Genomic DNA, 26,156 nt, shown 5'->3' with positions numbered 1-26,156 from the left:
GGGGTGGGGGGGGGGGGGGGTGGGGGGGGGGGGGGGTGGGGGGGGGGGGGGGTGGGGGGGGGGGGGGGTGGGGGGGGGGGGGGGTGGGGGGGGGGGGGGGTGGGGGGGGGGGGGGGTGGGGGGGGGGGGGGGTGGGGGGGGGGGGGGGTGGGGGGGGGGGGGGGTGGGGGGGGGGGGGGGTGGGGGGGGGGGGGGGTGGGGGGGGGGGGGGGTGGGGGGGGGGGGGGGTGGGGGGGGGGGGGGGTGGGGGGGGGGGGGGGTGGGGGGGGGGGGGGGTGGGGGGGGGGGGGGGTGGGGGGGGGGGGGGGTGGGGGGGGGGGGGGGTGGGGGGGGGGGGGGGTGGGGGGGGGGGGGGGTGGGGGGGGGGGGGGGTGGGGGGGGGGGGGGGTGGGGGGGGGGGGGGGTGGGGGGGGGGGGGGGTGGGGGGGGGGGGGGGTGGGGGGGGGGGGGGGTGGGGGGGGGGGGGGGTGGGGGGGGGGGGGGGTGGGGGGGGGGGGGGGTGGGGGGGGGGGGGGGTGGGGGGGGGGGGGGGTGGGGGGGGGGGGGGGTGGGGGGGGGGGGGGGTGGGGGGGGGGGGGGGTGGGGGGGGGGGGGGGTGGGGGGGGGGGGGGGTGGGGGGGGGGGGGGGTGGGGGGGGGGGGGGGTGGGGGGGGGGGGGGGTGGGGGGGGGGGGGGGTGGGGGGGGGGGGGGGTGGGGGGGGGGGGGGGTGGGGGGGGGGGGGGGTGGGGGGGGGGGGGGGTGGGGGGGGGGGGGGGTGGGGGGGGGGGGGGGTGGGGGGGGGGGGGGGTGGGGGGGGGGGGGGGTGGGGGGGGGGGGGGGTGGGGGGGGGGGGGGGTGGGGGGGGGGGGGGGTGGGGGGGGGGGGGGGTGGGGGGGGGGGGGGGTGGGGGGGGGGGGGGGTGGGGGGGGGGGGGGGTGGGGGGGGGGGGGGGTGGGGGGGGGGGGGGGTGGGGGGGGGGGGGGGTGGGGGGGGGGGGGGGTGGGGGGGGGGGGGGGTGGGGGGGGGGGGGGGTGGGGGGGGGGGGGGGTGGGGGGGGGGGGGGGTGGGGGGGGGGGGGGGTGGGGGGGGGGGGGGGTGGGGGGGGGGGGGGGTGGGGGGGGGGGGGGGTGGGGGGGGGGGGGGGTGGGGGGGGGGGGGGGTGGGGGGGGGGGGGGGTGGGGGGGGGGGGGGGTGGGGGGGGGGGGGGGTGGGGGGGGGGGGGGGTGGGGGGGGGGGGGGGTGGGGGGGGGGGGGGGTGGGGGGGGGGGGGGGTGGGGGGGGGGGGGGGTGGGGGGGGGGGGGGGTGGGGGGGGGGGGGGGTGGGGGGGGGGGGGGGTGGGGGGGGGGGGGGGTGGGGGGGGGGGGGGGTGGGGGGGGGGGGGGGTGGGGGGGGGGGGGGGTGGGGGGGGGGGGGGGTGGGGGGGGGGGGGGGTGGGGGGGGGGGGGGGTGGGGGGGGGGGGGGGTGGGGGGGGGGGGGGGTGGGGGGGGGGGGGGGTGGGGGGGGGGGGGGGTGGGGGGGGGGGGGGGTGGGGGGGGGGGGGGGTGGGGGGGGGGGGGGGTGGGGGGGGGGGGGGGTGGGGGGGGGGGGGGGTGGGGGGGGGGGGGGGTGGGGGGGGGGGGGGGTGGGGGGGGGGGGGGGTGGGGGGGGGGGGGGGTGGGGGGGGGGGGGGGTGGGGGGGGGGGGGGGTGGGGGGGGGGGGGGGTGGGGGGGGGGGGGGGTGGGGGGGGGGGGGGGTGGGGGGGGGGGGGGGTGGGGGGGGGGGGGGGTGGGGGGGGGGGGGGGTGGGGGGGGGGGGGGGTGGGGGGGGGGGGGGGTGGGGGGGGGGGGGGGTGGGGGGGGGGGGGGGTGGGGGGGGGGGGGGGTGGGGGGGGGGGGGGGTGGGGGGGGGGGGGGGTGGGGGGGGGGGGGGGTGGGGGGGGGGGGGGGTGGGGGGGGGGGGGGGTGGGGGGGGGGGGGGGTGGGGGGGGGGGGGGGTGGGGGGGGGGGGGGGTGGGGGGGGGGGGGGGTGGGGGGGGGGGGGGGTGGGGGGGGGGGGGGGTGGGGGGGGGGGGGGGTGGGGGGGGGGGGGGGTGGGGGGGGGGGGGGGTGGGGGGGGGGGGGGGTGGGGGGGGGGGGGGGTGGGGGGGGGGGGGGGTGGGGGGGGGGGGGGGTGGGGGGGGGGGGGGGTGGGGGGGGGGGGGGGTGGGGGGGGGGGGGGGTGGGGGGGGGGGGGGGTGGGGGGGGGGGGGGGTGGGGGGGGGGGGGGGTGGGGGGGGGGGGGGGTGGGGGGGGGGGGGGGTGGGGGGGGGGGGGGGTGGGGGGGGGGGGGGGTGGGGGGGGGGGGGGGTGGGGGGGGGGGGGGGTGGGGGGGGGGGGGGGTGGGGGGGGGGGGGGGTGGGGGGGGGGGGGGGTGGGGGGGGGGGGGGGTGGGGGGGGGGGGGGGTGGGGGGGGGGGGGGGTGGGGGGGGGGGGGGGTGGGGGGGGGGGGGGGTGGGGGGGGGGGGGGGTGGGGGGGGGGGGGGGTGGGGGGGGGGGGGGGTGGGGGGGGGGGGGGGTGGGGGGGGGGGGGGGTGGGGGGGGGGGGGGGTGGGGGGGGGGGGGGGTGGGGGGGGGGGGGGGTGGGGGGGGGGGGGGGTGGGGGGGGGGGGGGGTGGGGGGGGGGGGGGGTGGGGGGGGGGGGGGGTGGGGGGGGGGGGGGGTGGGGGGGGGGGGGGGTGGGGGGGGGGGGGGGTGGGGGGGGGGGGGGGTGGGGGGGGGGGGGGGTGGGGGGGGGGGGGGGTGGGGGGGGGGGGGGGTGGGGGGGGGGGGGGGTGGGGGGGGGGGGGGGTGGGGGGGGGGGGGGGTGGGGGGGGGGGGGGGTGGGGGGGGGGGGGGGTGGGGGGGGGGGGGGGTGGGGGGGGGGGGGGGTGGGGGGGGGGGGGGGTGGGGGGGGGGGGGGGTGGGGGGGGGGGGGGGTGGGGGGGGGGGGGGGTGGGGGGGGGGGGGGGTGGGGGGGGGGGGGGGTGGGGGGGGGGGGGGGTGGGGGGGGGGGGGGGTGGGGGGGGGGGGGGGTGGGGGGGGGGGGGGGTGGGGGGGGGGGGGGGTGGGGGGGGGGGGGGGTGGGGGGGGGGGGGGGTGGGGGGGGGGGGGGGTGGGGGGGGGGGGGGGTGGGGGGGGGGGGGGGTGGGGGGGGGGGGGGGTGGGGGGGGGGGGGGGTGGGGGGGGGGGGGGGTGGGGGGGGGGGGGGGTGGGGGGGGGGGGGGGTGGGGGGGGGGGGGGGTGGGGGGGGGGGGGGGTGGGGGGGGGGGGGGGTGGGGGGGGGGGGGGGTGGGGGGGGGGGGGGGTGGGGGGGGGGGGGGGTGGGGGGGGGGGGGGGTGGGGGGGGGGGGGGGTGGGGGGGGGGGGGGGTGGGGGGGGGGGGGGGTGGGGGGGGGGGGGGGTGGGGGGGGGGGGGGGTGGGGGGGGGGGGGGGTGGGGGGGGGGGGGGGTGGGGGGGGGGGGGGGTGGGGGGGGGGGGGGGTGGGGGGGGGGGGGGGTGGGGGGGGGGGGGGGTGGGGGGGGGGGGGGGTGGGGGGGGGGGGGGGTGGGGGGGGGGGGGGGTGGGGGGGGGGGGGGGTGGGGGGGGGGGGGGGTGGGGGGGGGGGGGGGTGGGGGGGGGGGGGGGTGGGGGGGGGGGGGGGTGGGGGGGGGGGGGGGTGGGGGGGGGGGGGGGTGGGGGGGGGGGGGGGTGGGGGGGGGGGGGGGTGGGGGGGGGGGGGGGTGGGGGGGGGGGGGGGTGGGGGGGGGGGGGGGTGGGGGGGGGGGGGGGTGGGGGGGGGGGGGGGTGGGGGGGGGGGGGGGTGGGGGGGGGGGGGGGTGGGGGGGGGGGGGGGTGGGGGGGGGGGGGGGTGGGGGGGGGGGGGGGTGGGGGGGGGGGGGGGTGGGGGGGGGGGGGGGTGGGGGGGGGGGGGGGTGGGGGGGGGGGGGGGTGGGGGGGGGGGGGGGTGGGGGGGGGGGGGGGTGGGGGGGGGGGGGGGTGGGGGGGGGGGGGGGTGGGGGGGGGGGGGGGTGGGGGGGGGGGGGGGTGGGGGGGGGGGGGGGTGGGGGGGGGGGGGGGTGGGGGGGGGGGGGGGTGGGGGGGGGGGGGGGTGGGGGGGGGGGGGGGTGGGGGGGGGGGGGGGTGGGGGGGGGGGGGGGTGGGGGGGGGGGGGGGTGGGGGGGGGGGGGGGTGGGGGGGGGGGGGGGTGGGGGGGGGGGGGGGTGGGGGGGGGGGGGGGTGGGGGGGGGGGGGGGTGGGGGGGGGGGGGGGTGGGGGGGGGGGGGGGTGGGGGGGGGGGGGGGTGGGGGGGGGGGGGGGTGGGGGGGGGGGGGGGTGGGGGGGGGGGGGGGTGGGGGGGGGGGGGGGTGGGGGGGGGGGGGGGTGGGGGGGGGGGGGGGTGGGGGGGGGGGGGGGTGGGGGGGGGGGGGGGTGGGGGGGGGGGGGGGTGGGGGGGGGGGGGGGTGGGGGGGGGGGGGGGTGGGGGGGGGGGGGGGTGGGGGGGGGGGGGGGTGGGGGGGGGGGGGGGTGGGGGGGGGGGGGGGTGGGGGGGGGGGGGGGTGGGGGGGGGGGGGGGTGGGGGGGGGGGGGGGTGGGGGGGGGGGGGGGTGGGGGGGGGGGGGGGTGGGGGGGGGGGGGGGTGGGGGGGGGGGGGGGTGGGGGGGGGGGGGGGTGGGGGGGGGGGGGGGTGGGGGGGGGGGGGGGTGGGGGGGGGGGGGGGTGGGGGGGGGGGGGGGTGGGGGGGGGGGGGGGTGGGGGGGGGGGGGGGTGGGGGGGGGGGGGGGTGGGGGGGGGGGGGGGTGGGGGGGGGGGGGGGTGGGGGGGGGGGGGGGTGGGGGGGGGGGGGGGTGGGGGGGGGGGGGGGTGGGGGGGGGGGGGGGTGGGGGGGGGGGGGGGTGGGGGGGGGGGGGGGTGGGGGGGGGGGGGGGTGGGGGGGGGGGGGGGTGGGGGGGGGGGGGGGTGGGGGGGGGGGGGGGTGGGGGGGGGGGGGGGTGGGGGGGGGGGGGGGTGGGGGGGGGGGGGGGTGGGGGGGGGGGGGGGTGGGGGGGGGGGGGGGTGGGGGGGGGGGGGGGTGGGGGGGGGGGGGGGTGGGGGGGGGGGGGGGTGGGGGGGGGGGGGGGTGGGGGGGGGGGGGGGTGGGGGGGGGGGGGGGTGGGGGGGGGGGGGGGTGGGGGGGGGGGGGGGTGGGGGGGGGGGGGGGTGGGGGGGGGGGGGGGTGGGGGGGGGGGGGGGTGGGGGGGGGGGGGGGTGGGGGGGGGGGGGGGTGGGGGGGGGGGGGGGTGGGGGGGGGGGGGGGTGGGGGGGGGGGGGGGTGGGGGGGGGGGGGGGTGGGGGGGGGGGGGGGTGGGGGGGGGGGGGGGTGGGGGGGGGGGGGGGTGGGGGGGGGGGGGGGTGGGGGGGGGGGGGGGTGGGGGGGGGGGGGGGTGGGGGGGGGGGGGGGTGGGGGGGGGGGGGGGTGGGGGGGGGGGGGGGTGGGGGGGGGGGGGGGTGGGGGGGGGGGGGGGTGGGGGGGGGGGGGGGTGGGGGGGGGGGGGGGTGGGGGGGGGGGGGGGTGGGGGGGGGGGGGGGTGGGGGGGGGGGGGGGTGGGGGGGGGGGGGGGTGGGGGGGGGGGGGGGTGGGGGGGGGGGGGGGTGGGGGGGGGGGGGGGTGGGGGGGGGGGGGGGTGGGGGGGGGGGGGGGTGGGGGGGGGGGGGGGTGGGGGGGGGGGGGGGTGGGGGGGGGGGGGGGTGGGGGGGGGGGGGGGTGGGGGGGGGGGGGGGTGGGGGGGGGGGGGGGTGGGGGGGGGGGGGGGTGGGGGGGGGGGGGGGTGGGGGGGGGGGGGGGTGGGGGGGGGGGGGGGTGGGGGGGGGGGGGGGTGGGGGGGGGGGGGGGTGGGGGGGGGGGGGGGTGGGGGGGGGGGGGGGTGGGGGGGGGGGGGGGTGGGGGGGGGGGGGGGTGGGGGGGGGGGGGGGTGGGGGGGGGGGGGGGTGGGGGGGGGGGGGGGTGGGGGGGGGGGGGGGTGGGGGGGGGGGGGGGTGGGGGGGGGGGGGGGTGGGGGGGGGGGGGGGTGGGGGGGGGGGGGGGTGGGGGGGGGGGGGGGTGGGGGGGGGGGGGGGTGGGGGGGGGGGGGGGTGGGGGGGGGGGGGGGTGGGGGGGGGGGGGGGTGGGGGGGGGGGGGGGTGGGGGGGGGGGGGGGTGGGGGGGGGGGGGGGTGGGGGGGGGGGGGGGTGGGGGGGGGGGGGGGTGGGGGGGGGGGGGGGTGGGGGGGGGGGGGGGTGGGGGGGGGGGGGGGTGGGGGGGGGGGGGGGTGGGGGGGGGGGGGGGTGGGGGGGGGGGGGGGTGGGGGGGGGGGGGGGTGGGGGGGGGGGGGGGTGGGGGGGGGGGGGGGTGGGGGGGGGGGGGGGTGGGGGGGGGGGGGGGTGGGGGGGGGGGGGGGTGGGGGGGGGGGGGGGTGGGGGGGGGGGGGGGTGGGGGGGGGGGGGGGTGGGGGGGGGGGGGGGTGGGGGGGGGGGGGGGTGGGGGGGGGGGGGGGTGGGGGGGGGGGGGGGTGGGGGGGGGGGGGGGTGGGGGGGGGGGGGGGTGGGGGGGGGGGGGGGTGGGGGGGGGGGGGGGTGGGGGGGGGGGGGGGTGGGGGGGGGGGGGGGTGGGGGGGGGGGGGGGTGGGGGGGGGGGGGGGTGGGGGGGGGGGGGGGTGGGGGGGGGGGGGGGTGGGGGGGGGGGGGGGTGGGGGGGGGGGGGGGTGGGGGGGGGGGGGGGTGGGGGGGGGGGGGGGTGGGGGGGGGGGGGGGTGGGGGGGGGGGGGGGTGGGGGGGGGGGGGGGTGGGGGGGGGGGGGGGTGGGGGGGGGGGGGGGTGGGGGGGGGGGGGGGTGGGGGGGGGGGGGGGTGGGGGGGGGGGGGGGTGGGGGGGGGGGGGGGTGGGGGGGGGGGGGGGTGGGGGGGGGGGGGGGTGGGGGGGGGGGGGGGTGGGGGGGGGGGGGGGTGGGGGGGGGGGGGGGTGGGGGGGGGGGGGGGTGGGGGGGGGGGGGGGTGGGGGGGGGGGGGGGTGGGGGGGGGGGGGGGTGGGGGGGGGGGGGGGTGGGGGGGGGGGGGGGTGGGGGGGGGGGGGGGTGGGGGGGGGGGGGGGTGGGGGGGGGGGGGGGTGGGGGGGGGGGGGGGTGGGGGGGGGGGGGGGTGGGGGGGGGGGGGGGTGGGGGGGGGGGGGGGTGGGGGGGGGGGGGGGTGGGGGGGGGGGGGGGTGGGGGGGGGGGGGGGTGGGGGGGGGGGGGGGTGGGGGGGGGGGGGGGTGGGGGGGGGGGGGGGTGGGGGGGGGGGGGGGTGGGGGGGGGGGGGGGTGGGGGGGGGGGGGGGTGGGGGGGGGGGGGGGTGGGGGGGGGGGGGGGTGGGGGGGGGGGGGGGTGGGGGGGGGGGGGGGTGGGGGGGGGGGGGGGTGGGGGGGGGGGGGGGTGGGGGGGGGGGGGGGTGGGGGGGGGGGGGGGTGGGGGGGGGGGGGGGTGGGGGGGGGGGGGGGTGGGGGGGGGGGGGGGTGGGGGGGGGGGGGGGTGGGGGGGGGGGGGGGTGGGGGGGGGGGGGGGTGGGGGGGGGGGGGGGTGGGGGGGGGGGGGGGTGGGGGGGGGGGGGGGTGGGGGGGGGGGGGGGTGGGGGGGGGGGGGGGTGGGGGGGGGGGGGGGTGGGGGGGGGGGGGGGTGGGGGGGGGGGGGGGTGGGGGGGGGGGGGGGTGGGGGGGGGGGGGGGTGGGGGGGGGGGGGGGTGGGGGGGGGGGGGGGTGGGGGGGGGGGGGGGTGGGGGGGGGGGGGGGTGGGGGGGGGGGGGGGTGGGGGGGGGGGGGGGTGGGGGGGGGGGGGGGTGGGGGGGGGGGGGGGTGGGGGGGGGGGGGGGTGGGGGGGGGGGGGGGTGGGGGGGGGGGGGGGTGGGGGGGGGGGGGGGTGGGGGGGGGGGGGGGTGGGGGGGGGGGGGGGTGGGGGGGGGGGGGGGTGGGGGGGGGGGGGGGTGGGGGGGGGGGGGGGTGGGGGGGGGGGGGGGTGGGGGGGGGGGGGGGTGGGGGGGGGGGGGGGTGGGGGGGGGGGGGGGTGGGGGGGGGGGGGGGTGGGGGGGGGGGGGGGTGGGGGGGGGGGGGGGTGGGGGGGGGGGGGGGTGGGGGGGGGGGGGGGTGGGGGGGGGGGGGGGTGGGGGGGGGGGGGGGTGGGGGGGGGGGGGGGTGGGGGGGGGGGGGGGTGGGGGGGGGGGGGGGTGGGGGGGGGGGGGGGTGGGGGGGGGGGGGGGTGGGGGGGGGGGGGGGTGGGGGGGGGGGGGGGTGGGGGGGGGGGGGGGTGGGGGGGGGGGGGGGTGGGGGGGGGGGGGGGTGGGGGGGGGGGGGGGTGGGGGGGGGGGGGGGTGGGGGGGGGGGGGGGTGGGGGGGGGGGGGGGTGGGGGGGGGGGGGGGTGGGGGGGGGGGGGGGTGGGGGGGGGGGGGGGTGGGGGGGGGGGGGGGTGGGGGGGGGGGGGGGTGGGGGGGGGGGGGGGTGGGGGGGGGGGGGGGTGGGGGGGGGGGGGGGTGGGGGGGGGGGGGGGTGGGGGGGGGGGGGGGTGGGGGGGGGGGGGGGTGGGGGGGGGGGGGGGTGGGGGGGGGGGGGGGTGGGGGGGGGGGGGGGTGGGGGGGGGGGGGGGTGGGGGGGGGGGGGGGTGGGGGGGGGGGGGGGTGGGGGGGGGGGGGGGTGGGGGGGGGGGGGGGTGGGGGGGGGGGGGGGTGGGGGGGGGGGGGGGTGGGGGGGGGGGGGGGTGGGGGGGGGGGGGGGTGGGGGGGGGGGGGGGTGGGGGGGGGGGGGGGTGGGGGGGGGGGGGGGTGGGGGGGGGGGGGGGTGGGGGGGGGGGGGGGTGGGGGGGGGGGGGGGTGGGGGGGGGGGGGGGTGGGGGGGGGGGGGGGTGGGGGGGGGGGGGGGTGGGGGGGGGGGGGGGTGGGGGGGGGGGGGGGTGGGGGGGGGGGGGGGTGGGGGGGGGGGGGGGTGGGGGGGGGGGGGGGTGGGGGGGGGGGGGGGTGGGGGGGGGGGGGGGTGGGGGGGGGGGGGGGTGGGGGGGGGGGGGGGTGGGGGGGGGGGGGGGTGGGGGGGGGGGGGGGTGGGGGGGGGGGGGGGTGGGGGGGGGGGGGGGTGGGGGGGGGGGGGGGTGGGGGGGGGGGGGGGTGGGGGGGGGGGGGGGTGGGGGGGGGGGGGGGTGGGGGGGGGGGGGGGTGGGGGGGGGGGGGGGTGGGGGGGGGGGGGGGTGGGGGGGGGGGGGGGTGGGGGGGGGGGGGGGTGGGGGGGGGGGGGGGTGGGGGGGGGGGGGGGTGGGGGGGGGGGGGGGTGGGGGGGGGGGGGGGTGGGGGGGGGGGGGGGTGGGGGGGGGGGGGGGTGGGGGGGGGGGGGGGTGGGGGGGGGGGGGGGTGGGGGGGGGGGGGGGTGGGGGGGGGGGGGGGTGGGGGGGGGGGGGGGTGGGGGGGGGGGGGGGTGGGGGGGGGGGGGGGTGGGGGGGGGGGGGGGTGGGGGGGGGGGGGGGTGGGGGGGGGGGGGGGTGGGGGGGGGGGGGGGTGGGGGGGGGGGGGGGTGGGGGGGGGGGGGGGTGGGGGGGGGGGGGGGTGGGGGGGGGGGGGGGTGGGGGGGGGGGGGGGTGGGGGGGGGGGGGGGTGGGGGGGGGGGGGGGTGGGGGGGGGGGGGGGTGGGGGGGGGGGGGGGTGGGGGGGGGGGGGGGTGGGGGGGGGGGGGGGTGGGGGGGGGGGGGGGTGGGGGGGGGGGGGGGTGGGGGGGGGGGGGGGTGGGGGGGGGGGGGGGTGGGGGGGGGGGGGGGTGGGGGGGGGGGGGGGTGGGGGGGGGGGGGGGTGGGGGGGGGGGGGGGTGGGGGGGGGGGGGGGTGGGGGGGGGGGGGGGTGGGGGGGGGGGGGGGTGGGGGGGGGGGGGGGTGGGGGGGGGGGGGGGTGGGGGGGGGGGGGGGTGGGGGGGGGGGGGGGTGGGGGGGGGGGGGGGTGGGGGGGGGGGGGGGTGGGGGGGGGGGGGGGTGGGGGGGGGGGGGGGTGGGGGGGGGGGGGGGTGGGGGGGGGGGGGGGTGGGGGGGGGGGGGGGTGGGGGGGGGGGGGGGTGGGGGGGGGGGGGGGTGGGGGGGGGGGGGGGTGGGGGGGGGGGGGGGTGGGGGGGGGGGGGGGTGGGGGGGGGGGGGGGTGGGGGGGGGGGGGGGTGGGGGGGGGGGGGGGTGGGGGGGGGGGGGGGTGGGGGGGGGGGGGGGTGGGGGGGGGGGGGGGTGGGGGGGGGGGGGGGTGGGGGGGGGGGGGGGTGGGGGGGGGGGGGGGTGGGGGGGGGGGGGGGTGGGGGGGGGGGGGGGTGGGGGGGGGGGGGGGTGGGGGGGGGGGGGGGTGGGGGGGGGGGGGGGTGGGGGGGGGGGGGGGTGGGGGGGGGGGGGGGTGGGGGGGGGGGGGGGTGGGGGGGGGGGGGGGTGGGGGGGGGGGGGGGTGGGGGGGGGGGGGGGTGGGGGGGGGGGGGGGTGGGGGGGGGGGGGGGTGGGGGGGGGGGGGGGTGGGGGGGGGGGGGGGTGGGGGGGGGGGGGGGTGGGGGGGGGGGGGGGTGGGGGGGGGGGGGGGTGGGGGGGGGGGGGGGTGGGGGGGGGGGGGGGTGGGGGGGGGGGGGGGTGGGGGGGGGGGGGGGTGGGGGGGGGGGGGGGTGGGGGGGGGGGGGGGTGGGGGGGGGGGGGGGTGGGGGGGGGGGGGGGTGGGGGGGGGGGGGGGTGGGGGGGGGGGGGGGTGGGGGGGGGGGGGGGTGGGGGGGGGGGGGGGTGGGGGGGGGGGGGGGTGGGGGGGGGGGGGGGTGGGGGGGGGGGGGGGTGGGGGGGGGGGGGGGTGGGGGGGGGGGGGGGTGGGGGGGGGGGGGGGTGGGGGGGGGGGGGGGTGGGGGGGGGGGGGGGTGGGGGGGGGGGGGGGTGGGGGGGGGGGGGGGTGGGGGGGGGGGGGGGTGGGGGGGGGGGGGGGTGGGGGGGGGGGGGGGTGGGGGGGGGGGGGGGTGGGGGGGGGGGGGGGTGGGGGGGGGGGGGGGTGGGGGGGGGGGGGGGTGGGGGGGGGGGGGGGTGGGGGGGGGGGGGGGTGGGGGGGGGGGGGGGTGGGGGGGGGGGGGGGTGGGGGGGGGGGGGGGTGGGGGGGGGGGGGGGTGGGGGGGGGGGGGGGTGGGGGGGGGGGGGGGTGGGGGGGGGGGGGGGTGGGGGGGGGGGGGGGTGGGGGGGGGGGGGGGTGGGGGGGGGGGGGGGTGGGGGGGGGGGGGGGTGGGGGGGGGGGGGGGTGGGGGGGGGGGGGGGTGGGGGGGGGGGGGGGTGGGGGGGGGGGGGGGTGGGGGGGGGGGGGGGTGGGGGGGGGGGGGGGTGGGGGGGGGGGGGGGTGGGGGGGGGGGGGGGTGGGGGGGGGGGGGGGTGGGGGGGGGGGGGGGTGGGGGGGGGGGGGGGTGGGGGGGGGGGGGGGTGGGGGGGGGGGGGGGTGGGGGGGGGGGGGGGTGGGGGGGGGGGGGGGTGGGGGGGGGGGGGGGTGGGGGGGGGGGGGGGTGGGGGGGGGGGGGGGTGGGGGGGGGGGGGGGTGGGGGGGGGGGGGGGTGGGGGGGGGGGGGGGTGGGGGGGGGGGGGGGTGGGGGGGGGGGGGGGTGGGGGGGGGGGGGGGTGGGGGGGGGGGGGGGTGGGGGGGGGGGGGGGTGGGGGGGGGGGGGGGTGGGGGGGGGGGGGGGTGGGGGGGGGGGGGGGTGGGGGGGGGGGGGGGTGGGGGGGGGGGGGGGTGGGGGGGGGGGGGGGTGGGGGGGGGGGGGGGTGGGGGGGGGGGGGGGTGGGGGGGGGGGGGGGTGGGGGGGGGGGGGGGTGGGGGGGGGGGGGGGTGGGGGGGGGGGGGGGTGGGGGGGGGGGGGGGTGGGGGGGGGGGGGGGTGGGGGGGGGGGGGGGTGGGGGGGGGGGGGGGTGGGGGGGGGGGGGGGTGGGGGGGGGGGGGGGTGGGGGGGGGGGGGGGTGGGGGGGGGGGGGGGTGGGGGGGGGGGGGGGTGGGGGGGGGGGGGGGTGGGGGGGGGGGGGGGTGGGGGGGGGGGGGGGTGGGGGGGGGGGGGGGTGGGGGGGGGGGGGGGTGGGGGGGGGGGGGGGTGGGGGGGGGGGGGGGTGGGGGGGGGGGGGGGTGGGGGGGGGGGGGGGTGGGGGGGGGGGGGGGTGGGGGGGGGGGGGGGTGGGGGGGGGGGGGGGTGGGGGGGGGGGGGGGTGGGGGGGGGGGGGGGTGGGGGGGGGGGGGGGTGGGGGGGGGGGGGGGTGGGGGGGGGGGGGGGTGGGGGGGGGGGGGGGTGGGGGGGGGGGGGGGTGGGGGGGGGGGGGGGTGGGGGGGGGGGGGGGTGGGGGGGGGGGGGGGTGGGGGGGGGGGGGGGTGGGGGGGGGGGGGGGTGGGGGGGGGGGGGGGTGGGGGGGGGGGGGGGTGGGGGGGGGGGGGGGTGGGGGGGGGGGGGGGTGGGGGGGGGGGGGGGTGGGGGGGGGGGGGGGTGGGGGGGGGGGGGGGTGGGGGGGGGGGGGGGTGGGGGGGGGGGGGGGTGGGGGGGGGGGGGGGTGGGGGGGGGGGGGGGTGGGGGGGGGGGGGGGTGGGGGGGGGGGGGGGTGGGGGGGGGGGGGGGTGGGGGGGGGGGGGGGTGGGGGGGGGGGGGGGTGGGGGGGGGGGGGGGTGGGGGGGGGGGGGGGTGGGGGGGGGGGGGGGTGGGGGGGGGGGGGGGTGGGGGGGGGGGGGGGTGGGGGGGGGGGGGGGTGGGGGGGGGGGGGGGTGGGGGGGGGGGGGGGTGGGGGGGGGGGGGGGTGGGGGGGGGGGGGGGTGGGGGGGGGGGGGGGTGGGGGGGGGGGGGGGTGGGGGGGGGGGGGGGTGGGGGGGGGGGGGGGTGGGGGGGGGGGGGGGTGGGGGGGGGGGGGGGTGGGGGGGGGGGGGGGTGGGGGGGGGGGGGGGTGGGGGGGGGGGGGGGTGGGGGGGGGGGGGGGTGGGGGGGGGGGGGGGTGGGGGGGGGGGGGGGTGGGGGGGGGGGGGGGTGGGGGGGGGGGGGGGTGGGGGGGGGGGGGGGTGGGGGGGGGGGGGGGTGGGGGGGGGGGGGGGTGGGGGGGGGGGGGGGTGGGGGGGGGGGGGGGTGGGGGGGGGGGGGGGTGGGGGGGGGGGGGGGTGGGGGGGGGGGGGGGTGGGGGGGGGGGGGGGTGGGGGGGGGGGGGGGTGGGGGGGGGGGGGGGTGGGGGGGGGGGGGGGTGGGGGGGGGGGGGGGTGGGGGGGGGGGGGGGTGGGGGGGGGGGGGGGTGGGGGGGGGGGGGGGTGGGGGGGGGGGGGGGTGGGGGGGGGGGGGGGTGGGGGGGGGGGGGGGTGGGGGGGGGGGGGGGTGGGGGGGGGGGGGGGTGGGGGGGGGGGGGGGTGGGGGGGGGGGGGGGTGGGGGGGGGGGGGGGTGGGGGGGGGGGGGGGTGGGGGGGGGGGGGGGTGGGGGGGGGGGGGGGTGGGGGGGGGGGGGGGTGGGGGGGGGGGGGGGTGGGGGGGGGGGGGGGTGGGGGGGGGGGGGGGTGGGGGGGGGGGGGGGTGGGGGGGGGGGGGGGTGGGGGGGGGGGGGGGTGGGGGGGGGGGGGGGTGGGGGGGGGGGGGGGTGGGGGGGGGGGGGGGTGGGGGGGGGGGGGGGTGGGGGGGGGGGGGGGTGGGGGGGGGGGGGGGTGGGGGGGGGGGGGGGTGGGGGGGGGGGGGGGTGGGGGGGGGGGGGGGTGGGGGGGGGGGGGGGTGGGGGGGGGGGGGGGTGGGGGGGGGGGGGGGTGGGGGGGGGGGGGGGTGGGGGGGGGGGGGGGTGGGGGGGGGGGGGGGTGGGGGGGGGGGGGGGTGGGGGGGGGGGGGGGTGGGGGGGGGGGGGGGTGGGGGGGGGGGGGGGTGGGGGGGGGGGGGGGTGGGGGGGGGGGGGGGTGGGGGGGGGGGGGGGTGGGGGGGGGGGGGGGTGGGGGGGGGGGGGGGTGGGGGGGGGGGGGGGTGGGGGGGGGGGGGGGTGGGGGGGGGGGGGGGTGGGGGGGGGGGGGGGTGGGGGGGGGGGGGGGTGGGGGGGGGGGGGGGTGGGGGGGGGGGGGGGTGGGGGGGGGGGGGGGTGGGGGGGGGGGGGGGTGGGGGGGGGGGGGGGTGGGGGGGGGGGGGGGTGGGGGGGGGGGGGGGTGGGGGGGGGGGGGGGTGGGGGGGGGGGGGGGTGGGGGGGGGGGGGGGTGGGGGGGGGGGGGGGTGGGGGGGGGGGGGGGTGGGGGGGGGGGGGGGTGGGGGGGGGGGGGGGTGGGGGGGGGGGGGGGTGGGGGGGGGGGGGGGTGGGGGGGGGGGGGGGTGGGGGGGGGGGGGGGTGGGGGGGGGGGGGGGTGGGGGGGGGGGGGGGTGGGGGGGGGGGGGGGTGGGGGGGGGGGGGGGTGGGGGGGGGGGGGGGTGGGGGGGGGGGGGGGTGGGGGGGGGGGGGGGTGGGGGGGGGGGGGGGTGGGGGGGGGGGGGGGTGGGGGGGGGGGGGGGTGGGGGGGGGGGGGGGTGGGGGGGGGGGGGGGTGGGGGGGGGGGGGGGTGGGGGGGGGGGGGGGTGGGGGGGGGGGGGGGTGGGGGGGGGGGGGGGTGGGGGGGGGGGGGGGTGGGGGGGGGGGGGGGTGGGGGGGGGGGGGGGTGGGGGGGGGGGGGGGTGGGGGGGGGGGGGGGTGGGGGGGGGGGGGGGTGGGGGGGGGGGGGGGTGGGGGGGGGGGGGGGTGGGGGGGGGGGGGGGTGGGGGGGGGGGGGGGTGGGGGGGGGGGGGGGTGGGGGGGGGGGGGGGTGGGGGGGGGGGGGGGTGGGGGGGGGGGGGGGTGGGGGGGGGGGGGGGTGGGGGGGGGGGGGGGTGGGGGGGGGGGGGGGTGGGGGGGGGGGGGGGTGGGGGGGGGGGGGGGTGGGGGGGGGGGGGGGTGGGGGGGGGGGGGGGTGGGGGGGGGGGGGGGTGGGGGGGGGGGGGGGTGGGGGGGGGGGGGGGTGGGGGGGGGGGGGGGTGGGGGGGGGGGGGGGTGGGGGGGGGGGGGGGTGGGGGGGGGGGGGGGTGGGGGGGGGGGGGGGTGGGGGGGGGGGGGGGTGGGGGGGGGGGGGGGTGGGGGGGGGGGGGGGTGGGGGGGGGGGGGGGTGGGGGGGGGGGGGGGTGGGGGGGGGGGGGGGTGGGGGGGGGGGGGGGTGGGGGGGGGGGGGGGTGGGGGGGGGGGGGGGTGGGGGGGGGGGGGGGTGGGGGGGGGGGGGGGTGGGGGGGGGGGGGGGTGGGGGGGGGGGGGGGTGGGGGGGGGGGGGGGTGGGGGGGGGGGGGGGTGGGGGGGGGGGGGGGTGGGGGGGGGGGGGGGTGGGGGGGGGGGGGGGTGGGGGGGGGGGGGGGTGGGGGGGGGGGGGGGTGGGGGGGGGGGGGGGTGGGGGGGGGGGGGGGTGGGGGGGGGGGGGGGTGGGGGGGGGGGGGGGTGGGGGGGGGGGGGGGTGGGGGGGGGGGGGGGTGGGGGGGGGGGGGGGTGGGGGGGGGGGGGGGTGGGGGGGGGGGGGGGTGGGGGGGGGGGGGGGTGGGGGGGGGGGGGGGTGGGGGGGGGGGGGGGTGGGGGGGGGGGGGGGTGGGGGGGGGGGGGGGTGGGGGGGGGGGGGGGTGGGGGGGGGGGGGGGTGGGGGGGGGGGGGGGTGGGGGGGGGGGGGGGTGGGGGGGGGGGGGGGTGGGGGGGGGGGGGGGTGGGGGGGGGGGGGGGTGGGGGGGGGGGGGGGTGGGGGGGGGGGGGGGTGGGGGGGGGGGGGGGTGGGGGGGGGGGGGGGTGGGGGGGGGGGGGGGTGGGGGGGGGGGGGGGTGGGGGGGGGGGGGGGTGGGGGGGGGGGGGGGTGGGGGGGGGGGGGGGTGGGGGGGGGGGGGGGTGGGGGGGGGGGGGGGTGGGGGGGGGGGGGGGTGGGGGGGGGGGGGGGTGGGGGGGGGGGGGGGTGGGGGGGGGGGGGGGTGGGGGGGGGGGGGGGTGGGGGGGGGGGGGGGTGGGGGGGGGGGGGGGTGGGGGGGGGGGGGGGTGGGGGGGGGGGGGGGTGGGGGGGGGGGGGGGTGGGGGGGGGGGGGGGTGGGGGGGGGGGGGGGTGGGGGGGGGGGGGGGTGGGGGGGGGGGGGGGTGGGGGGGGGGGGGGGTGGGGGGGGGGGGGGGTGGGGGGGGGGGGGGGTGGGGGGGGGGGGGGGTGGGGGGGGGGGGGGGTGGGGGGGGGGGGGGGTGGGGGGGGGGGGGGGTGGGGGGGGGGGGGGGTGGGGGGGGGGGGGGGTGGGGGGGGGGGGGGGTGGGGGGGGGGGGGGGTGGGGGGGGGGGGGGGTGGGGGGGGGGGGGGGTGGGGGGGGGGGGGGGTGGGGGGGGGGGGGGGTGGGGGGGGGGGGGGGTGGGGGGGGGGGGGGGTGGGGGGGGGGGGGGGTGGGGGGGGGGGGGGGTGGGGGGGGGGGGGGGTGGGGGGGGGGGGGGGTGGGGGGGGGGGGGGGTGGGGGGGGGGGGGGGTGGGGGGGGGGGGGGGTGGGGGGGGGGGGGGGTGGGGGGGGGGGGGGGTGGGGGGGGGGGGGGGTGGGGGGGGGGGGGGGTGGGGGGGGGGGGGGGTGGGGGGGGGGGGGGGTGGGGGGGGGGGGGGGTGGGGGGGGGGGGGGGTGGGGGGGGGGGGGGGTGGGGGGGGGGGGGGGTGGGGGGGGGGGGGGGTGGGGGGGGGGGGGGGTGGGGGGGGGGGGGGGTGGGGGGGGGGGGGGGTGGGGGGGGGGGGGGGTGGGGGGGGGGGGGGGTGGGGGGGGGGGGGGGTGGGGGGGGGGGGGGGTGGGGGGGGGGGGGGGTGGGGGGGGGGGGGGGTGGGGGGGGGGGGGGGTGGGGGGGGGGGGGGGTGGGGGGGGGGGGGGGTGGGGGGGGGGGGGGGTGGGGGGGGGGGGGGGTGGGGGGGGGGGGGGGTGGGGGGGGGGGGGGGTGGGGGGGGGGGGGGGTGGGGGGGGGGGGGGGTGGGGGGGGGGGGGGGTGGGGGGGGGGGGGGGTGGGGGGGGGGGGGGGTGGGGGGGGGGGGGGGTGGGGGGGGGGGGGGGTGGGGGGGGGGGGGGGTGGGGGGGGGGGGGGGTGGGGGGGGGGGGGGGTGGGGGGGGGGGGGGGTGGGGGGGGGGGGGGGTGGGGGGGGGGGGGGGTGGGGGGGGGGGGGGGTGGGGGGGGGGGGGGGTGGGGGGGGGGGGGGGTGGGGGGGGGGGGGGGTGGGGGGGGGGGGGGGTGGGGGGGGGGGGGGGTGGGGGGGGGGGGGGGTGGGGGGGGGGGGGGGTGGGGGGGGGGGGGGGTGGGGGGGGGGGGGGGTGGGGGGGGGGGGGGGTGGGGGGGGGGGGGGGTGGGGGGGGGGGGGGGTGGGGGGGGGGGGGGGTGGGGGGGGGGGGGGGTGGGGGGGGGGGGGGGTGGGGGGGGGGGGGGGTGGGGGGGGGGGGGGGTGGGGGGGGGGGGGGGTGGGGGGGGGGGGGGGTGGGGGGGGGGGGGGGTGGGGGGGGGGGGGGGTGGGGGGGGGGGGGGGTGGGGGGGGGGGGGGGTGGGGGGGGGGGGGGGTGGGGGGGGGGGGGGGTGGGGGGGGGGGGGGGTGGGGGGGGGGGGGGGTGGGGGGGGGGGGGGGTGGGGGGGGGGGGGGGTGGGGGGGGGGGGGGGTGGGGGGGGGGGGGGGTGGGGGGGGGGGGGGGTGGGGGGGGGGGGGGGTGGGGGGGGGGGGGGGTGGGGGGGGGGGGGGGTGGGGGGGGGGGGGGGTGGGGGGGGGGGGGGGTGGGGGGGGGGGGGGGTGGGGGGGGGGGGGGGTGGGGGGGGGGGGGGGTGGGGGGGGGGGGGGGTGGGGGGGGGGGGGGGTGGGGGGGGGGGGGGGTGGGGGGGGGGGGGGGTGGGGGGGGGGGGGGGTGGGGGGGGGGGGGGGTGGGGGGGGGGGGGGGTGGGGGGGGGGGGGGGTGGGGGGGGGGGGGGGTGGGGGGGGGGGGGGGTGGGGGGGGGGGGGGGTGGGGGGGGGGGGGGGTGGGGGGGGGGGGGGGTGGGGGGGGGGGGGGGTGGGGGGGGGGGGGGGTGGGGGGGGGGGGGGGTGGGGGGGGGGGGGGGTGGGGGGGGGGGGGGGTGGGGGGGGGGGGGGGTGGGGGGGGGGGGGGGTGGGGGGGGGGGGGGGTGGGGGGGGGGGGGGGTGGGGGGGGGGGGGGGTGGGGGGGGGGGGGGGTGGGGGGGGGGGGGGGTGGGGGGGGGGGGGGGTGGGGGGGGGGGGGGGTGGGGGGGGGGGGGGGTGGGGGGGGGGGGGGGTGGGGGGGGGGGGGGGTGGGGGGGGGGGGGGGTGGGGGGGGGGGGGGGTGGGGGGGGGGGGGGGTGGGGGGGGGGGGGGGTGGGGGGGGGGGGGGGTGGGGGGGGGGGGGGGTGGGGGGGGGGGGGGGTGGGGGGGGGGGGGGGTGGGGGGGGGGGGGGGTGGGGGGGGGGGGGGGTGGGGGGGGGGGGGGGTGGGGGGGGGGGGGGGTGGGGGGGGGGGGGGGTGGGGGGGGGGGGGGGTGGGGGGGGGGGGGGGTGGGGGGGGGGGGGGGTGGGGGGGGGGGGGGGTGGGGGGGGGGGGGGGTGGGGGGGGGGGGGGGTGGGGGGGGGGGGGGGTGGGGGGGGGGGGGGGTGGGGGGGGGGGGGGGTGGGGGGGGGGGGGGGTGGGGGGGGGGGGGGGTGGGGGGGGGGGGGGGTGGGGGGGGGGGGGGGTGGGGGGGGGGGGGGGTGGGGGGGGGGGGGGGTGGGGGGGGGGGGGGGTGGGGGGGGGGGGGGGTGGGGGGGGGGGGGGGTGGGGGGGGGGGGGGGTGGGGGGGGGGGGGGGTGGGGGGGGGGGGGGGTGGGGGGGGGGGGGGGTGGGGGGGGGGGGGGGTGGGGGGGGGGGGGGGTGGGGGGGGGGGGGGGTGGGGGGGGGGGGGGGTGGGGGGGGGGGGGGGTGGGGGGGGGGGGGGGTGGGGGGGGGGGGGGGTGGGGGGGGGGGGGGGTGGGGGGGGGGGGGGGTGGGGGGGGGGGGGGGTGGGGGGGGGGGGGGGTGGGGGGGGGGGGGGGTGGGGGGGGGGGGGGGTGGGGGGGGGGGGGGGTGGGGGGGGGGGGGGGTGGGGGGGGGGGGGGGTGGGGGGGGGGGGGGGTGGGGGGGGGGGGGGGTGGGGGGGGGGGGGGGTGGGGGGGGGGGGGGGTGGGGGGGGGGGGGGGTGGGGGGGGGGGGGGGTGGGGGGGGGGGGGGGTGGGGGGGGGGGGGGGTGGGGGGGGGGGGGGGTGGGGGGGGGGGGGGGTGGGGGGGGGGGGGGGTGGGGGGGGGGGGGGGTGGGGGGGGGGGGGGGTGGGGGGGGGGGGGGGTGGGGGGGGGGGGGGGTGGGGGGGGGGGGGGGTGGGGGGGGGGGGGGGTGGGGGGGGGGGGGGGTGGGGGGGGGGGGGGGTGGGGGGGGGGGGGGGTGGGGGGGGGGGGGGGTGGGGGGGGGGGGGGGTGGGGGGGGGGGGGGGTGGGGGGGGGGGGGGGTGGGGGGGGGGGGGGGTGGGGGGGGGGGGGGGTGGGGGGGGGGGGGGGTGGGGGGGGGGGGGGGTGGGGGGGGGGGGGGGTGGGGGGGGGGGGGGGTGGGGGGGGGGGGGGGTGGGGGGGGGGGGGGGTGGGGGGGGGGGGGGGTGGGGGGGGGGGGGGGTGGGGGGGGGGGGGGGTGGGGGGGGGGGGGGGTGGGGGGGGGGGGGGGTGGGGGGGGGGGGGGGTGGGGGGGGGGGGGGGTGGGGGGGGGGGGGGGTGGGGGGGGGGGGGGGTGGGGGGGGGGGGGGGTGGGGGGGGGGGGGGGTGGGGGGGGGGGGGGGTGGGGGGGGGGGGGGGTGGGGGGGGGGGGGGGTGGGGGGGGGGGGGGGTGGGGGGGGGGGGGGGTGGGGGGGGGGGGGGGTGGGGGGGGGGGGGGGGGGGGGGGGGGGGGGGTGGGGGGGGGGGGGGGGGGGGGGGGGGGGGGGTGGCGGGGGGGGGGGGAGGGGGGCGGGGGGGGTGGGGGGCGGCGGGGGCGGGGGGGGGGGCGGGGGCGGGGGGGGGGGGGGGGGGGGGCGAGGGGGGGGGGGGGGGGGGGGGGGGGGGGGGGGGGGGCGGGGTGGCAGGGGGGTGGGGGGGGTGGGGGGGGGGGGGGGGCAAAGGGAAGGCCTCGCTGGCTGCCAAATACAGATGAAGGATCGTGCGCGTTCTGGCCACAGTTTTCACATCTCCCGATTCATTTGCCCGTTTGTCCTGCCTGTGTTGCTGATACGCACTTGATGAAACACTGCAACAAACCAAATTTGTTATAACCCTATACGCCAGGGGTCCCCAAACTACGGCCCGGGGGCCAAATGTGGCCCCCTGAAGGCATTTATCCCGCCCGCCAGGCATGGCAGCGATGGTTCCATTCATGTTCAGTGGGGGCTCGAGGGAGAGGAGGAACCGGCCCCAACGGCTGTTGATTGCAATTACATGATGGCACCCCCAAATCTCCATGAATTTTCTGACCCAGAGTTGGAAACCTTACATGTGGCAATGCCTGCTCCGCCCTTCCCTCTCAGCTACTCCATGTGTTGCTCTCAGTCTTTCTGTTCCGCCTCACTCCCATTGGCATCAGCCAGGCTGGTGAATCGCTCGCTGGCTGCTAGGGAGGAAAGAACCCAGGAAGATACCTGATCCTGGGCTAGATGGAATGCTTCATTGGGAAAGTTCAGCTTTTTTTTACAGGGGAAGGTATTCCACAGCCTCCCCAACAATATTTGGAGCCCACCCTGTACTTGACATACTTTGGTCACTGATCTAAAAATAGACCATGACAGAAAGGCTGAAAGGTGAAATCAAACATTTTACAATCATTTGTGCATAGGAATTTGTTCATAGTTTTTTTTAGTCCGGCCCTCCAACAGTCTGAGGGACAGTGAACTGGCCCCTTGTTTAAAAAGTTTGGGGACCCCTGCTATACGCCAATATGTCAAGATTCTGTGTTTCACTAACACACACGAGTCATGGGAGAGTCAGTGAAGCTATACCAAAAGAATCCTGGCGCAGTGGGATACATAAAATCACATTGAGTGTGATTTTGTTGAGTTTTTATTAATGAACACATGCACATCAATAATGTAAGGGGAGAAAACGTTTATGAATTTGAATAGATTGACAGCTGGCCCCCCATTATGCATCTCAGCTCTTGCCAAAATTCAGGAGAAGAACACTAACAGTGAAGTATTGCTAATATATCAGTTCCTGTTCGGAAACAGGACCAGTTGGCTTGGAACTCTAAAATCCAGGGAGACGAGAATTTTGGAAGGATCCCAGAGTCCCAGGTTTGAATTTGACTCATAACACCTACAGACCTCTTTGCAGTCTAATCTTTAAGTGAGAGATAATTACTTGTATAAGCCAACACAATCCTTCAATAATCACCTTTTCATGCTGAGAATAAATATTTAAAATTAAACATTCATTCTTGTTTCATTTTGTTACATAATGTGAAACTGAAAATGATTAACTACAACTCCTCTGGTGCAGCACAACGCTGAGCAAAATATATATTCAGCAATGACTCAGGGTCAGAGCACGCAGGAAACTGAGGATCTGAGATCCATCTCCCATTGTGTAGTTTAGTGTTTTGTCCTGGGAAAGAGTATGGGGACAAAAAGGTAATTCCCATTTCTCCAGGGCCATGACCCATATCAGGCCTCTTTGTACCGCTTTTTGCAGCTAATTTATAGATCTGGGCATCTGATTATGGATCTCAAGTATAGTTTGGTCCTTACTGTGTCTTGAGAGTATTAATTGCTTGATACACTGTGACATTGGGTAAAGTTTGCATGTATCTGAATGGCTAAGATCACAAGACCCACAGTGCAGAACAACTGAAAAAAAATCCATAGCTGATAACACACAAGGACTTAATTAATCAAACCACTGAGAAAACAGTGAGATTTACACTAACTGTAGAAAACCTATTGCTTGGGCAAAATAAAATAAAATTACTGAATTATCCCAGCCTTTCCCAAGACCTGGGAATTTTCTGTGAAAGACAAAAGTGTTCATGAAGGGAAACTCCAGACCAGTAATTTGACTCCTAAGCAACCACGGGGCAGTTGAAATACACATCTGACTTGCTCTCTCTCACTGTTTTTCTGATTGAAAACATCTTGTGAACGGGAAATAGCAAATGCATCAAGGTTGGAACTAAGGAGAAAGAAATAAGAATTCCTGGCTGACGTAAGCTGGAATGAAGGATTTTGCAATAGGGCCTTTTACTTTGGTTTTGAATGGATTATGAGTAGGACTTGCCCTGTTCAGCTATAGTGATCAGACATAAGCCAGTCACAAGGTGTGTTTGGTTTGGCTTTGGGCAACTCGAACGCCTGCTGAACAGGTTGGCATTGGCCTTTTTGCAAAAATGCGCATGTGCAAAAATGCTGCCAATCTGAATAGATGTTCTTCAGGACTACTTACACAAATACCAAACAGTAACACAGCATTTATTTCTGACTCCTTTATGTGATTTGTGACCACTGAGAGGAGCGGTGGCTCGTCCAGAACAAGTGACATTGGCCTGTGTAGGCCGTGCATGTGCAAAATGCTGATTGTGCTGAATTGTCCTGTCCTGTTGCAAAGAAATACATTGAGGCAGTTGGCTTAAGATCCATGGCCAACAGTACGTTGAAAAACTGGCTCTCTGTTTACCACTGGCAAACAGGGTTTGAGCCAAACCATCCGATGTTTGAGTAGCCCTGGTTGCAAGCCTTTCCATGTGCCTGTTCTTGCCCCTTCCTGTCCAAATGTCTTTCATGCTGTTTGTGCTGTCTTCCACCATTTTTCACAATTTCTATGTGATACGTTGGTGGCTCTCAAACTGCACGTATTGAGGGGTTTGCAAGGGCTCTGCAGGAGGTCTCATGTATGGGCAGTGTGGTGGAGGCACTCTCAGCCTCATGCCCTCTGTGGGTAAAAAGGAGATTCAACTGGGCCAAGTAAATATTCATGCTACCTGTACTTTCTGAAAGAGGAGGGGAAAGAGATTGGTGTTGTTGTTGTTTCTTTTTAGATTGGGTGGGCAGGGAAGAATGGTTTGCTCCTGTTTAGCACTGGACTTCCCTGAGGGTCTCCCAACCAAATACAAACCAGGACTGACCTGACCCTGCTTAAGCTTCTGAGATCTTCTGAGATCGAGCCAGTCTGGTGTGGTGGAAGAAAGTGTGATCAAGTCAAGGGGAATTATGGTGACCCCTCAGGGAGTTTTCAAGGCAAGAAACATTCGGAAGTGGTTTGCCATTGCCTGCCTCTACATCATGACCCTTGTATTCTTTGCAGGTCTGCCATCCAAACACTGACCAGGGGCAACTCTTCTTAGCTTCTGAGATCTGATGAGGTCAGGGTAGCCAAAATTCAGGAGAAGAAAACTAACAGTGAAATATTGCTAATATATCAGTTCCTGTTCGGAAACAGGACCAGTTGGCTTAGAACTCTAAAATCCAGGGAGAGTAGGACTCACTTTTAAGTAAAGAGCACTCCATCCAAAGCACTCAGCAGCAAGTTGGACTCACTTTTAAGTACATAGGACTCACTTTTAAGACAGACAGTAGGACTCACTTTTAAGTAAAGAGCACTCCATCCAAAGCACTCAGCAGCAAGTTGGACTCACTTTTGAGTAAGTAGGACACACTTTTAAGACGGACAGTAGGATTCACTTTTAAGTAAAGAGCACTCCATCCAAAGCACTCAGCAGCAAGTTGGACTCACTTTTAAGTACGTAGGACTCACTTTTAAGACAGACAGTAGGACTCACTTTTAAGTAGTAAAGAGCACTCCATCCAAAGCACTCAGCAGCAAGTTGGACTCACTTTTGAGTAAGTAGGACACACTTTTAAGACGGACAGTAGGATTCACTTTTAAGTAAAGAGCACTCCATCCAAAGCACTCAGCAGCAAGTTGGACTCACTTTTAAGTACGTAGGACTCACTTTTAAGACAGACAGTAGGACTCACTTTTAAGTAAAGTGCATCCAAAGCACTCAGCAGCAAGTTGGACTCACTTTTAAGTACGTAGGACTCACTTTTAAGACAGACAGTAGGACTCACTTTTAAGTAAAGAGCATCCAAAGCACTCAGCAGCAAGTTGGACTCACTTTTAAGTACGTAGGACTCACTTTTAAGACAGACAGTAGGACTCACTTTTAAGTAAAGAGCACTCCATCCAAAGCACTCAGCAGCAAGTTGCAGTGCTGCCTCCAAGAGTTTTCTGGCATTGTGGTGAGCAAAAAAGGGGGGAACCCCCCACCAGAAAGCCTTCCATAGGGCTCACAGGACTTACGCCATCCTTTGGTCCAAGGTCCAGGGCATCTGATTGGGTCACCCCTGCAGCCCCACCATGGTCCGGACCTCCAAGTTTTGCATCAGTGGTGCCCACCAACACACCTGCCTTCTCTGCCAGGATAAGTGCCCCAGGGAGGACAAATGTGCCAGTGTAAGACAGCACCGCCCGCTCCCTGTAGCCCAAGATGGAGGTGCAAGTCTCCTTAATGAAGGCACAGTCATGCTTGCTTTTACCTGGACTTGCTTACGTGAGAGTCAGCTACCACTGAACCCATTAGGGCTCACATCAGAGATGGGATCCAGCAGGTTCTCACAGGTTCCCGAGAGTAGGTTACTAATTATTGGTGTGTGCCGAGAGGGGGTTACTAATTGGTGATTTTGCCACATGATTTTTGCCTTCGTTACGCCCCTCCTCTCAGCAGTAGCGCGCAGAACTTGAAGCAGTCTAGCAGGAGGTGCACCGGCATGCGTGGCAGCCTGTGCCTGCATGCATTCGTTTCCCACCCAAGGACCGGCGCAGCGGCTGCGTCCTTGCCACAGCCCCACCCAGGAATGCCCCGCCCCCGGAATGCCCGGCCACGCCCCCGCCGTGCCCCGCCTAGCCCCATTGGCGCTACGCCACAGTTTGAATCCCACCACCATGGGAACCTGTTACTAAAATTTTTGGATCCCACCACTGGCTCACATGTATTGATCTTGCTCATAGGTTGGTAAGGGCACCAAAGTTTCTGATCTAAGATGGGCCCCCTGTTCTTTTTCAGATTTCTTCAGATTGTTTATTTTTGGATATTTCTATGCCACTTCTTGAGAGTCCTGCTCTGCAAAGAAGCATAAATTGGTCTGAGGTCTTTCAAAAGCTTTGTATGAAAATGGCAGTCCTTTGGTCGTTAAAGTTGGAGCACGACCTTATCATCATTATTATTATTTTCCCACAACATTACAACATAATACAGGAAAAAAAGAAAAAAAAAAAAAAAAAAAAAAAAAAAAAAAAAAAAAATAACAAAGCCGGATCTACGTGGAACAACTAATTGAACTAAAAACCCAGTTCCTTTACAAGTTAAGAACATGTAAGGGAACAAGCCAGCGGGATCAGACCAGAGTCCATCTAGTCCAGCTCTCTGCTACTCGCAGTGGCCCACCAGGTGCCATTGGGAGCTCACGTGCAGGATGTGAAAGCAAGGGCCTTCTGCGGCTGTTGCTCACGAGCACCTGGTCTGTTGAGGCCTTTGCAATCTCAGATCAAAGAGGATCAAGATTGGTAGCCATAAATCGACTTCTCCTCCATAAATCTGTCCAAGCCCCTTTTAAAGCTATCCAGGTGAGTGGCCATCACCACCTCCTGTGGCAGCATATTCCAAACACCAATCACACGCTATGCGTGAGAAGAAGTGTTTTCAGCTTTGTGATTAAGTCCAGTTAATTTTTGAGACGCAAGCATACTTTATGGATGCCCCCTGGTTCTAGTATTGTGAGTTCCAATCCATACGCCATTTGTAAGCCTTTGATGCAAAGACAATGTAAAACATTTTATACATTTAACAGGGAGAATCCAGCAGGAGACTCACAGGTCTGATTTGCAAATGAAGACTCACACATTTGATTAGCAAGCAAAGGGCTGCAAAATGCAAACGCATCGCTCGTGAAAACTAACAATGTAGTTGGGGGCGGTGGCGGGGGGAGGCTGCGCCTTGCTGGAGCATCTATTTTGTCTCCATTTAGTCCTTATGCATTGCTTGCATGTTTTCATTGTATTACCCTGCACAGAAAAAGATGCAATGTCCTTTATGAAAAATATCCATGAGCTGTATTGCGTCAGTGTTGTCCACCTTGCAATGTGAGGACATATCACAAGTTGAGGAGGCACTAAAACTACGAAACTCCCAACAACAAAAAACTGGGCTTGTGTAAAGAAATCGGAGTATTTCCTCCCTGTCTTTAATTCGATTGGCGTA

Source organism: Sphaerodactylus townsendi, linkage group LG12 (genome assembly GCF_021028975.2).
Source record: "Sphaerodactylus townsendi isolate TG3544 linkage group LG12, MPM_Stown_v2.3, whole genome shotgun sequence".
Lineage (NCBI taxonomy): Eukaryota > Metazoa > Chordata > Lepidosauria > Squamata > Sphaerodactylidae > Sphaerodactylus > Sphaerodactylus townsendi.
Note: the sequence above shows the minus strand (reverse complement) of the source record.